Here is a 14,589-nt window from a genome sequence, read left to right as displayed (position 1 = left end):
TATTTAGTGAGAAACAGTTTGTGTTTGGCCAATTAATTTGAAAAATACTTCTAAGCAACAGTTAGTGTTTTGGCTAAACTTATACATGGCCGAGCAGTTTTTAAAAAATATTTAAGAAAATATTAGTAATGTTTACTTATTACATAAATGGAAGATTCTTTTACACTTATAGCATTTAACCGTAGGTTTCAACTTTCTTTTACTACTTTGTTTCTTATTTCTCCCGCCCTCAATTGTTGCCCTTTGTGCTTGAAAAAAAAATTAAGTATACATGTGCCATTTATATAATTAAATATTGCTAATACGTAAATACCAGAATTATTATGTAAATATACCAAAAAAAATTTCTAAGAAAATTCATAAACACGGATGCAATATGCATGATACAATTATTATTTGTATAATTAAAATGCTAGAATTATCCCATGAATATTCAATAAAATTATCCATTATTATACCTTTTATATAATTAAATATTAATTATATATGCAATGTACTAAGAATCAATCATGTGGAAGTCATATTCTTGCGATAAATTCAGAATAATTGAAATATAAATGCATTAAAGAACAATTCCACATTTTTTATAATTATACCATTATTATACCAATTATATAATGAAATAGTGATAAGTAAATATGTAGTATAACAGAATTATTCCATAGATATATTTTCCCTTTATATCATTGTTATTATACCTGCTAAATTCCAAATTCTTTGAGGTTATATTGATCTTATTTCCAACGCCTTGGATACACTTCAAATATTAATGAATATTTTAAAGTATTTTCTTTTAATATATTTTATCTTATTGTTCTTACTTTTCAATTCTTAGTGGTACTATATATCAATATACCTATTATATTCAATATGTATAATTTCATATTTGATTGTTTTCTCAACTGTTGATTGCTTTATACATGCTTTATACCAAGTTTATTTGTAAATAACTCTTATGAATGGAAAGGAATCATAGAGATCCAAATGGCTCTAGTAGCAGTTACTATGTAAACAATATGCTGCATGTTAATAGTGGTAGTACCACTTGTAATGGAAGGCTACACCAACCCCTCTCTGTACGCAGTAGTTAAATATATATAAATATTATTCTTTGCACCAAAAAAAAAAAAAAGGAATCATAGAGATCCCAGTTTGTCTCAAGCGTGAAATATGGGATATAATTAATTAGAAATTGAATCGTTTCCGATAATTTAGTAACTGAAATGTGATTCATGGTCCAATATTATAGGTTTTGGCTAGGAATGTAGTTAATTAGTTGCCATATCTGTTAATTACTTATTGCTTCTGGAAGTCTGTAAAATTTTCTTAAATATTGCCTAATTATGTTTTTTTCTCTTTTAAAAAAGTGTTTTTGGGAAGAAGCTACTTTTTTTTGCTTCTACTTTTCCTCAAAAATATTTTTTTTCCTCCTAAAAGCTTTGGCGAAACACTTTAACTTTGGAAAAATACTTGTTTTTTTTCAATTAAAGAAGCTTGGCCAAACATGCTATAATTCAATTTGCCCCAGAAGTAAAATGGAATAACAAATCCTTTGGTGATTTTGCTAGTGCCACACAATACTCGTTAGTAAAACCTACACTATGCGCCAAAGAGAACATAAAATGAGGAAATAATTTGCTATGACCAGCTACAATTTAAATAAAAGAGAATAATTTTACTAATATTTCTTGTGGTTTATTTACCCATTTTCATCTCCCAGAACATTTGCACACAAGATTCTCTATTGTTCAATAGTATGTTCAAAGTTACAAAAACCTAAAAATTACACTCAATAGACTTTTTTATGACTACTGCTTAAATTTTGAACCAGTTAAGAAAAGTTTTGAAAAAAAAAAAGCCTCCGGCACAAATTTTGAAGCACGCTGGTTAGAATTTTGGGAGGCGATCTTGACAATCAATAGAATTTTGAAGAAATAAGAATTCCATTACAATAATGAAAAATTCTAGTTGTATGGATTTATGGTAAAATCCTGATGATCACCAAATGTTTTCAGCATTGTGGCTGAAAATTCGGGTGATCGTCAGGAGATTGTTACAAATCCTGACAATTATCATAATTTCCTGAAAATTTGGCAAGCATGCTTTAAAATATAAAGAGCCATACTATTTTTTAAAAAACTTCTATTATCGAGGTCAAAAAATTAAGGGAAAAAGACCAAAATTATCCCTCTGCTATTGAAAATTAGTCACGTTTATACCCGTTTCTACTTTCCGTCCAAACTCATACCCACCGTTAATATAGTATACAATTTTGTCCCTAGTCTTAACAGAAATACACTGTGGCACCGGGACCCTTCTCTTAAACTGCCAAGTAGGCAAATATCAACCCAAATTTTAAAGACCCATACCCATTTTTGACACAATTATCCAACCACCTTCCGGGTCCCAAAAAAATATATTCCCATCACAACAAAAACTATATACAATGGAATTGCATCATACCATCACATGTCTTAGAACGAATCCAACTAATACTAAAATTCATGCCAGTCTCATGAATACTTCTGATGAAAGGTCTTCGCCCGATCGAAAAAAGTAGACAAAATACCTTCTTTTTTCTTTCGAACAAGCTCTAACAAAAGGGTACAAAATGATGATTTTTCCATATCAATAGTGTTGGTTTCTCCATTTCAAATCGTCGTCATGAATTTATAGATGGTTTGTAACAAATCAAAGGACCCAACAGATCTAAACCACTAGTGAGATCGGATTTTCGACCAAACTCCGATGAGTTTCTTCACTGCTGGTAAGATAGCGAATGGAGAATCGACGAAACTTCTTCCGACCAAACTCCGATGAGTTTCTTCGCTGATGGTTCTTGACCATGCTTGAACATCTCTCGCTTAAATGTGCTTGAATATGAAACCAAAAAGGAGAAAATGGGTAAAATGAGCATAAGAAAAGAGAATAAGTTACATCCAATTTGAGCATACTAGAAGATTTTGAGATTTAAAACAGTAAAAAAGAGAAGAAAAGAAAAAAATAGGGTGGAAGGGGATCATGGCAGGCCGATCTGCAAAATAGTCGACATTGGAAGATGATACTCCTTTCCGTTCTTTTATTTTCTAGTAACCTGTAAAAAATAAAAAAATGAGCAGAATAACTAATAGAAGATAAGAGAAAATAAGGGGTCACTGGAAAAATTCGCCGACCAAAACTCCGGCTAGTGAGAAACTATTTATTTATATGAGTCTTTTTGGTACATCCCCACTTTTTTGGGCAGCTCCATCCGATATTCTGGTTGAAACCTAGTTCACCATATTTGAAGAGAAGAGAAGAAGTGACGAGGTTGGGGGATGAAGGTCTGGTTCGCCGGAGTCGACTTTGGTAGAGAGACAAAGATTGAGAGAGAGAAGGGTAAGACCCATAAGGTGGTAGGATATTGGGTCAAATAAATGAGCATAGGTCTATAAAATATGGGTTGATATTTGCCTACGTGGCAGTTTAAGAGAAGGGTTCGGTGCCACAGTGGACTTCTATTAGGGTTAGGGACAAAATTGTATACTATATTAACGGTATATATGATTTTAGACGTAAAGTAGAAACGGATATAAATGCGACTAATTTTTAATATTATAGGGATAATTTTGACTTTTTTTCTAAAAATTAACAATAACACAAAAGTATCTTGTTTTGGTCGTTCTCTCTTTTAAAAATACAGACCTATCACCAATTTCCTTGCAATCCAAGTCTACCACAAATATATTGGGCCAATATTTCCCAACATTCCAAGGCGATGATTGTTTAAGAAATTTTATGATAAAATTTTTATGGGACAGTCTATCAATATTTGTACCAAATTGTTAAATTCTACATATTCACAAAAAAATAATAATGAAAAAAGCACATTAATTTGAACGCTCCCATTTAATCTACGTCAATTTATTCAAAAAAATAAAATAATTGGTAGTCAGTGTAAGCAAACTTCGAATAGAATTGTTCCTCCCCTTCGCTTTTCTTCTTCTGTTGATGTATAATAGTGTCCTGTAAGTAGATTTTGAATTTCACATATGAAAAGTGAGTTTAAATGAGGCGAGTATTGTTGGAAAAGTTTGAAAACATTGCAAATTATCCTTTGTTGTAAGCTTGAAAAGTAGGTCTTGAATTTTGAATATAAAAATTAAACTTAAATCAAACAGGTGTTGTTGAAAAACTTTAAGCAAATCAGTTGGCTATATTCCTCTGAAGAAAAAGGCACTCTCCCTCTGAACCTTTGATTTCAACCAAAATTCCCTAATGCCACCACTTCCCAACCAAACAGCCATCTCTCCTAAACCACCGGACATAAATCCCACCATCAAACCTATGGAGAAGGAATCTATTTCCTTTAAGGATAAACTACTTAACAATAACATGAACTACAACATATCCTTAAACTCACCCCCTCCACATCATTTCCTTATGTATATTCATTACAACATAGAGATTCAAAACCAAATACAAATCTCTCCACGGGAGCAAAATATTTCAGTTCCTATCACAATAGAAGACAAACAAAGGATATATCATCCCTGGAACCACTCTTTAATAATTAAGCTGCAAGAGAAAAGAATCCCTCATGATGTGCTAAAAAAGAAACTAACAGACCTATGGAAACCAACGAAAATTTTCCCTTTAAATGATCTTAGGGAAGTGTATTATATTGTCCGATTTACTAAAGATGAAAATATGTCAAATGTTATCCAAAAGGACAATGGTTCATCTATGTACACTTCCTCTCAGTCCAGCGTGGGGTTCCAAACTTTGTAGCATCAAAAGCTACTCAATCCTTTATTGCAATTTGGATTAGACTATCTCAACTTCCCACATAATTTTACGATAGAGAAATACTCCAAAAAGTGGGAAACACAATAGGAAGACTACTGAAAGTTGATGCTTGCACATCGGCAGCACTCCGTGGGAGATATGCTCGTCTTTGTGTCGAACTTCCCTTAAACAAACCAGTAACCCCTTTTATTTTTATTGGATCACACAAACAATACATACACTACGAGGAGGACAACCTATTATGTACAATATGTGTTCACTTAGGCCACTCAATAAAATAATGCAACTAAACTACCATCAATCAAACTCAAGATGAACACATAAAGGGGATGTCAAAACCCAAACTTGGGCAAGAGAAGCAAGAAGAAATATGGAAAACAGTCTCGTTCAACAAAGGGAAACGATGGAGCCCCACAAATACTACTTCAAAACTGCCAGAAAAACATCAAGACTCAGGTATTAACGTCAATATTTTTTATGCCAAGTCAGGTAAATTCTTATCCTCTCAAAAATTTATTTAGAAAAACAAAATTCTTCATCCACAACAATCTACTCACCACAAAACTGATCTTCCTAATAATTCTATAAAAACTTTAAATAATTTTCACCTATTGGAAAAGATAGATTTGGAAGCTAATTCCCCTAATCATGCCATTAACTAAATATTAAAAATTGCTACTGATAATGGGAAGGGACCCACTTCATACACTAAACACTCAACCTTCTACCCCATCGACTAACCCCACTATCCCTCTCACCCAATCAACCCCTAATACCATCCATAATTTCCCCCAAACAATAGCACCCACTCCCCCACAGGACCCTACTAATCCTCATACCCCACCCCCAGACACGACTAATACAAACTTGGCCAATACACTACCATTGCATGCAAGTTCTGACATAAAACACTTGTCATGTAAGACCCAAACCAATGAACAAATGGCCATAGATATTCCCCACAACGGCACACCCCAATCCAATTCATCCCTGATCCACGAAATCTTCATTAAATACACGCAAAACCAGTCGGATTGCATGCCAAAAACAAACTCAATCATTGAAAACCTAGGAAATCTTAACTCCACATGCACAATCGATCCTTCTTCCACCTTAAATTCTCTAACTCTTAAAGAAGATGCCAAGAGTACCAATTTCAGTAAGAATACGATACTGTCTCATTCAACTACAACGAGTATCTCTAACCCCAAACATGGCAAACAACCCTCCTCAAAACTCACAGAACCCAAACCTACAACCAAGGAGGATCTTGATTCAACCTCCCCTTCCACAAAACCACCAGCCATTGTCATGAGTGGAGATGGGACTGCTGGGACATGCAATCTTCTTCAACATCACGTTGGAGGGGAGAGAAACAGTCATAGTGCTTCAAAACACCCACTGCATAGCTCAATTGATCTCCGAAAGGGTTCGCTTGGCAATGAACAATTACATTAACCAAGTATGGTTGAACAATATTCTAAACCCTATATCTCCAAATCTCACATCAAATCAAATCCAATTTATGAGGGGAGATTGGAACATGCCACATAACTATATTCCAATCCAGAACCCAATGCCAGCAGTGGAACTCCCATTCTTCATTCCGAAATTTCTAACCAACATAAACCCAATGATCACCCCTTGGAATGCTCATGCAAACTAGTCTCCACCATCAGATGCACACACTGCTCAAACCATGCAAACTCCACACAATCAACCAAATCAGAACCAAATGGAGCAAGCAATGGAAGAAGAAATAGATCCTGTAAACTTAATCCCTTAAAACGTGGTCGAAGATTCAAACCTAGACGAGCTAAAAATATTTCTATTTATGGAGAGGCAAGAACATAAGCAGATTCTCTACTGTCCAACGACATTGTACAAGTGCACAATGGACATAAGACCCCCAGCAGATCCTACCGTGGGAAAACATGCAATGATCTTGGTTCCTTTTCAAAGAAGGAACCCCATTTTTGCAAAAAGGATGAGGGAGAATGGAGATCTAAACAACCCACCGTTCAACATGAATAGATCTACTACTTTTATCATTTGGAATACAAGAGGGGGTAATAATGATAATCTTAGGCTTAGTTTTAGAGACTTAAGTGAGACTCATTACCCTAGCATGGTAACATTCCTAGAGACCAAGATGGATAGTCATCTTCCTCTCCTCAATCCGTTTGGCTTCACAAACATGATAGAAATTCAACAGAAGGGCAGTCGGGAGCTATGTTCATTTTGTGGGATCACACCAAGGTTACAGTTCATAGCTTTGCTCGTAGAAGTCAGGAGATTAGTGCTACTATTGAGGTATTTTTCCTAAACAAAACTTGGTATTTTACTTTAATTTACGCTAGTACTAACAATAAGCTTAGAAATATTATGTGGAATAATTTGTTAGACATGCATGATGTTATTAGAGGTCTCTGGTAGTAGCATGCGATTTTAATGATGTTCTAACCTCGGACGAAAATTAGGAGGTAAGAAAATCAGTAACAAAAGAACCAAGGTCCTTTGGGATTACATCAATACTTGTAACCTAATTGATTTAGGTTATAAAGGCCCTAAATTTATGTGGTCTAATAAAAGGAAAAAAATAAAGGGCTCATACTAGAAAGATATGACAGAGTTTTTGCAACTAGAGAATGGATTAACTTATTCCTTGAAGCTTCCATCACCCACCTCCCTAGGACACACTCGGACCATAACCCCCTCATAATAATTTGTAATCCTAAAAAATGTACCTTTTTTAAAAAGCCTTTTAGGCTAGAAACTTTTTGGTGTCGTCACTCGGACTTTATAAACCTAGTTAGAGAGAGTTTGAATAATTCCAACTATGTTCATAGTTCCCAAAAATTCCGGGAAAACATTAATTATTGGAGTAAAAAATATTTTGGCGATACACACTTGAAGAAATTAAGGATAATATCAAGACTTAATGACATACAACACTCCAAAAATTACCACTCAAGCTCCTTTATCCAAAATTTAGAATCAAACCTTCAACATGATTATAAAGAGATCCTTAAACTAGAAGATGAGTACTGGAAAATTAGGGCCAGAATGTCCTGGATTCAAGACGGAGATGCAAACACAAAATTCTTCCATATAAGTGCCACCAATAGAGCTAGGAAAAAACAAAATTGTCTATTTCAAAGACAACCTTGGTAACTGGATCAATGAGCCAACTCAAATCCTAGACCATACTCTCAATTACTTTGAAAATGCTTTCAAAACTGATCATTTGGCTACAAAATAGTCTTTTATAAAGAACAACCCCCATACTTTCACCAATATTGATCTATCAATCCTTGATAATCAATTATCTAAGGGAGAAGTTCAAAAAGCAATATTTTCTTTCAAACCTTTAAAATCACCCGGACCTGATGTCATACACCTTTTTTTTTTACCAAAAATACTGAAATATTATAGGCCAATCAGTCATAGACCTATGCACCCAAGTATTCAATACCCAAACTCTCCCCCTAATATTAATAATACTTTCATTTATCTAATCCCCAAAGTGTCCAATGCCAATAATTTAAATTTTTTTAGACCCATAGGTCTTTGTAATACCATTTACAAGACCATAATAAAAATCATCGTAAATAGGATTCAACCCTTCCTTAATCAAATTATTAGCCCCTTTCAAGCTAGTTTTATAAAAGGAAGAAGGTCTTCAGACAATGCTATCATAATTCAAGAATTGATATCCCAGTTCAAAAAAATGAAAGGGAAAAAGGGGCACATGATCCTAAAATTGGACATGGAAAAAGCATTCGATAGACTGGAATGGTCCTTCATTTACCTAACACTCACTCACTTTCAATTTCCAAGCAAAATAAAGAATCTCATTATGAATTGTATCAGTACTAACAATATTGTTATTTTGGTAAATGGTGTTACAACTTCTTTTTTTGCCCCAAGTAGGGGAATATGACAAGGATGTCCTCTATCACCCTTCATTTTCATCTTGTGTATGAAAATGTTGTCACGTCTGATCCTTCATCAAGTAGATACTCATCTTTGGAATCCTATTAGCCTAAATAACCATCACATATATCTATCCCATTTATTCTTTGCAGACGACCTAACCCTTATGGCGAAGGCTGATAAAAAAATTATTGCACCATCAAGAACTGCCTTAATACCTTTTGTAATATGTCAGGGCAAAAAATCAATAAGGAAAAATCAAAAATAATGTTCTCACAAAATTGTCCTTTAACGTTGGCAAAGGAAATTGCCTTAGGATTCAACATTAAGATTACCAAAAAATTTGGGAACTATCTAGGCTTTCCAAACCTCAACAATGCTCCCAAGGCATCCGACTATCAGTTAATTATTGATAAAATGCGGGCTAAGCTTTCCAACTGGAAAACAAACCTCCTGAATATAACAGGAAGGACTACTTTAGCACTAGCAACTCTTAATTCAATCCTCAACCATGCCATGCAATACACCATGCTCCCCAAAAAAATTCATAAGCAAATTGATTAAATTCAAAGAAATTTTATTTGGGGCACCACGACGGATCGTAAAAAACTTCATCTTATTAATTGGAATATAATTACTAAGCCTAAAGATATGGGAGGACTAGGAATGAAAAATTCCCATTCAAAAAATAAAGTATTGTTAAGTGGATTATCATGGAGATTACTTAACAATACATCCATCCCCTGGGCAAACCTTCTAATCCGTAAATATAGCAATAAGAGTTACAACCACTCCTCTTTCATATGGAAGAGTATCATTAATGGATGGAAAACTTGTAGCCAAGGAATTCAATGGCTCTTTGGTAAAACCTCCAACCTAAATAGTTGGGAGACTCGATGGATCCCCGAATTACCACCATTGAGAGAATGCATTGAAGGCCCTCTTCAATTAAATGAGAACATCCTTCTAATAAAGAAATTACTTCACAAAGGGAAGTGGAACTTCAACAAAACCTCCTTTAACATCCCCCCTCCCCCCACCATCTTGGATAAGGTCAACTCAATACCTCAACCTCTACTAAACTTTGATAAGCCTTTATGGAGGCTTATCCCAAATGAAATATTCAACACAAAATCTTGCTACCAATTACTGAACCATTGGAACACTGATATTAAACACGAGTTCGATTGGATATGGAAATTACCTTGTCCTAATAAAATAAAAAATTTTATTTGGCAAATATTACATAACAAAATTCCTTGCCGATCATATCTCCACCATATTGGGATTAACATAAACCCAAACTGCCTCAGTTGCCAAGATCAAGAAGAGACAATCACTCACATCTTTCTCACATGCCCTATTGTCTCCTGCCTATGGAAACAGCTAAAAATTGTAAATCTGGTTTTTAACGAGGACACTCATTGGCTCACCAAATTAAAGGACATGAACATCAACACCCTCCCCCTAAAACTTCCTTGGAATAATCTACTCCCTTTTCTTTTATGGGGAATTTGGATTAATAGAAACAACAATAACTTCAATAACACTCACTACTCCCCATGCATGAAAGACATTTGCAATGTGGCCTTTGAATTCCTATTCTTCAACTCCACAGGAATAACCCCCACGGATAAATCAACTATAACTATAAAATGGCATCCCCCACAATGTCACTGGTATAAACTGAACACTGATGGGGCCTTCAAACTCGAAGGTAACAAATCAAGCATTGGAGGAGTTTTTAAAAACCATTATGGAAAATGGATATTAGGGTTTCAGAAGATAGACAAAGCCCTATTTCCTCTTCACTCAGAACTTCAAGCAATCCAAGAAGGGCTAAGAATAGCAACAATTACGACCTATTCCCACTAGAAGAAGAAACAGACTCCATTGAAGCCATCAATGCAATAAAACAAGATCACTTTATCGTAACTAACATTGTTCATTCATGCAGGTTATTGATGCTCTAGTTGAAGGACATGTTCCTACGGCATAACTTTCGTGAAGGAAACCAAGTAGCACATCTTTTGGCAAAAGATGCATGCAAAGATGTTTTTTGGCAACCAAGCAAGGATACAGCAAAAATACATCCAACTCCACCACATTTTGTGAGCTTACAACTATCAAAGGATCTGGATGATGCCTACTACTACAAGAAGTCACTAGACATTTCGATTTGTAATAGACTAAAACTACTAGGGAATCAAAATGTCACAAATATTGGATCACCAATATGTGACGATTTTCATATTCTATGTGTTTGTACTTGTGAGCACGTGATTTTTGTCTTACGCGACAATCGCTCCAAAAGAATTAAAAAATAATAACAAATGGTCCTGCTGTACAAATTTGGATTTTTACATGGCACTTTGTTAATTATTTATGATTTTTGCCCATTTTTATTAAAAACAAAATACAAAATGTATGTGTCGTGCGTAATGTGAACCGTAATCCGATTGTTAAATGGGAGATCACAAAAATACGCATTTCTTTTGTCCTGATTCGTTGCCTTGTTTAATTTTACCTACTTTTAACATTTTATACGCGTGAAATAAATATATTAAGTGTTAATTAATGGTGTCTAGTTTTATTTAATTAGGTTGTGTATTTAGGAAATTAGAAATAAAGAAAAAGAGGGTAAAAATTTGTTTTAAATGAATTTGGGCCGTGCCCATTTCAAAATCTGAAGCCCAAATGAACGGCCCAAGCCACCAGTCCGAACAGCCCACCCCCAGGCCACAAAACGACGTAGTTTAACACCAAAACTACGTCGTTTCAATGCCGATCCATCTCAACCATTCAAACCAAACTGATCCAACGGCCAAGATCTCACACCCCGTACCCACTAACAGACCCGACCCGTCTCACCCGGACCGACCCCAACCCTTTACCCTCGAAACGACACCGTTCCCCGTTAGTTGAAGGATCCTGGCCCTTCATCACATCTCATCCAACGGCCAGGATCCACCTATCCACTAACTATATAAACCCATAACCTTACCCTGCCCCCCTATCCGAACCCCAGCCTTAGGTCACCTTCGTCCTCATCCCTTTCCCCTCCAAAACCCTAGCCGCCCCTGTATTCTTCACCATGAAAGCCGGCGGCATGGACGCCGGTAACCCCACCCTTAACACCATAGAACCCCCTTGCCATCCTGAACATGGATCTGTTAACTACTTAACTCGAATCCCTTCCCACCTTCTCGAATCTTCGTTTGAAGATTCGAGTCGGAACTTGACTTACACCGTTTAACCCCAGTTTCACACCAGACACTCCCCAGACCCCCCTCGTGACCAAACCATGCTTGGTTTGGTCCGAATCTGACCAGGGAAGCATGAATCCCAGATCTAATCTTTGGAACCTTAGGGTTCCTCGTCACTGGTCCGTATCTCGTTTAAACCAAGAGATTAAGGTCTAATGGACCTTAATCGAAGTGTTTCTCATCTGAGAAACACTTCAATTAAAGTCCGTTCAGCCTTAAGAAAGGTCTGTTCGAATCCAAGTTAAGGTTTTTGATTTTTCGGGATTTAAGGTGAGTTTTGTTTTCTTTTCTTTATTCTGTTAGTCCATGTTTGTTTAAAAGGCTGTTCATGTTGTTGTGAAGTTTGTGTTTCGAATTTTACCGACTGTGTCCTGTCCACCTTGCCTGAACCTCTGTTGTTTGATTGAGTCCTTTTTCTACTTGTTCTGATAATGTGTATGTATGTATTTGTTGTGCAATTAGTTGAATTTCAAATTTGAACTGATTAACTGATTCCTCGAGTACAATTCTGCTTAGTCAGTACAATTCAAATCATGCGTTCGATACTGTTAAATGTCTGATTTTGGCTACGATTGTACATGTTATGATTAATATAGTCGAGTCGATATGTGTCGTCAATTAGTTTCAGCTGCCTGAACAAATAACAAATCGATTTACTTTTGATAAGCATGGCCTGAATCATTTAGGAACTGAGTTTAGTGCTTATAATTGTTAATTTGAATCAGAAATGTAAAAATCAATGTTCTATTTAGTCACAGTTCTGAAATTGGAAGGCATGTGCACTTGTGCACAACATGTGCATTTTGTGCACAGCCTGTGCCCTGCCTAAGTGCTTTTTGAATTAAATAGTTTGACAGCATATGCTGTCAGACTACATCCTGCTGCCCATATTCTGCTTTAAGTTTCAGAAATAATAAACATTACTAAAAAGTTAAGCCTGCCAAGGGAATGTCATGGGGTTGTGCTCTTATTTAAATAATGAGTGGAAACTGAAAATGAGCAGCACATGGGAGGGTGTTCTGATGGTCTAAACAGGCTGTTAAAGGGTTGATTTGAAGCTGATAAAAGGGGAACAAATTTTGATATACAGGGACAAAGATACAAGAGAGAAAGGATAAGAAAAATCAGGAACTGTTTTCTTCACATTGTTGTATGGATTTCATTTGTTCTTCTACTTGTTCAATCGATTCTGATCCTTCCAAGTTTAAACTGAGCTCACTGGTTGTAGTTTGCATTGGTTTATTTCCTGAAGTTTGGTCTATCTGGGGTTTCTATTTCCACTGCCTTGTTTGTTACCTGCTGTTACTGATGCTGTTTGGTGTTGCTCCTATTGTTACTTTGCTGACTTCTATTCTTCTTCAACTGTAAACACTTCCAGGTACACACTTCTGAAATTACTTGTTGTTGAAAGCTTGAAGCTTTGAAGCAGAAATAAAAGAAATGAATGTTGATTCCTTCACAATACCTATGTTCAAAACATGGCCATAGGTTGAATGGTAGTCGACCTGCATTTGTTTAAGTTCATTCCAACAACAATTGCTCTGTATAAATTAACATACATTCTGTTTGAGATGAAACATTAGATAGCACTGTTTATTAGATCAGGTGTGTTTTAATGTATATAATCATTGGGGTCTTGATTTAGTTATGACAGTATAACATAGAATCAGGGCAAGCACCTGCACGTATTTTGTCTAGACCACTGAATTGTCCAAATCTGTTGTATTTGGTCCGGGACAAATGTACCCCAAACAAACTCTCATGCGGTCACATTAAGAGTTTGGCCATGTACGCCAACTCTCTTGTCAGATTACTTGATCCGATATAGGTTCGATATTGGGCTTCGGTATAGATTCACTGTTTCGAAATAATGCGATGACTTTTTGAGGAAAACTAGCAGGCGTTTTTAGTTCAATAAGTAGTAGTTTTCCTAGTAAACAGCCAATTTCATTTATCAAGTCCAAATAGGCTAGTTTTAAAAATCAAACTTGGAGGTCGTCAACATGAGTTTAGTATATGTTATTAGTTTGCTTGCAATCTCACTTAGCAAATTAACAAGCGTATTCACTCGATAAAGACAAGGTATGAGGTAACTCTCACCTCATAAACAATCAATCAGGTAATCGAACAAAATTCGGATTCGGCAGACATAGTAAAAATTCAGTATGTACTTGTTTAAACAAGTAAGTTTGGCATCTTCCTTTTTTTATTTTTTAGAGACAAACGTAATAGAAATGTAGTCACTTTAGGATATCCTTCCAAAAAATGAGATGAGCCTCGCCAAATAAAAAATGCGAATTGTGGGGCCCTCAATAATTAACCATAAAAAATACTTAGAATTCGGGACATGCCGTTTAGCGAATTTTACGGCCTTCCCCAAAGATAATAATACGTTAGACTCTTTAGGCACGGTTTAATTAAATTACATTCTTAAATTCGGGTGTGCATTGATGTGACCCAAATCCAAATCTCAACGAAGTCAAAATGTGTTGACGATCACGGGCGCATTGATTGTGACGTGGTTCGAGATGCATTTTCACGACGTTGCAATTCTATAAAAATAAATGATAATGATAAAAGCGGTTTAAACTTAATAAAA

This window comes from Nicotiana tabacum, chromosome 10 (assembly GCF_000715075.1).
Source record: "Nicotiana tabacum cultivar K326 chromosome 10, ASM71507v2, whole genome shotgun sequence".
In the NCBI taxonomy this organism is placed as follows: domain Eukaryota; kingdom Viridiplantae; phylum Streptophyta; class Magnoliopsida; order Solanales; family Solanaceae; genus Nicotiana; species Nicotiana tabacum.
This window is presented reverse-complemented; position numbering follows the sequence as displayed.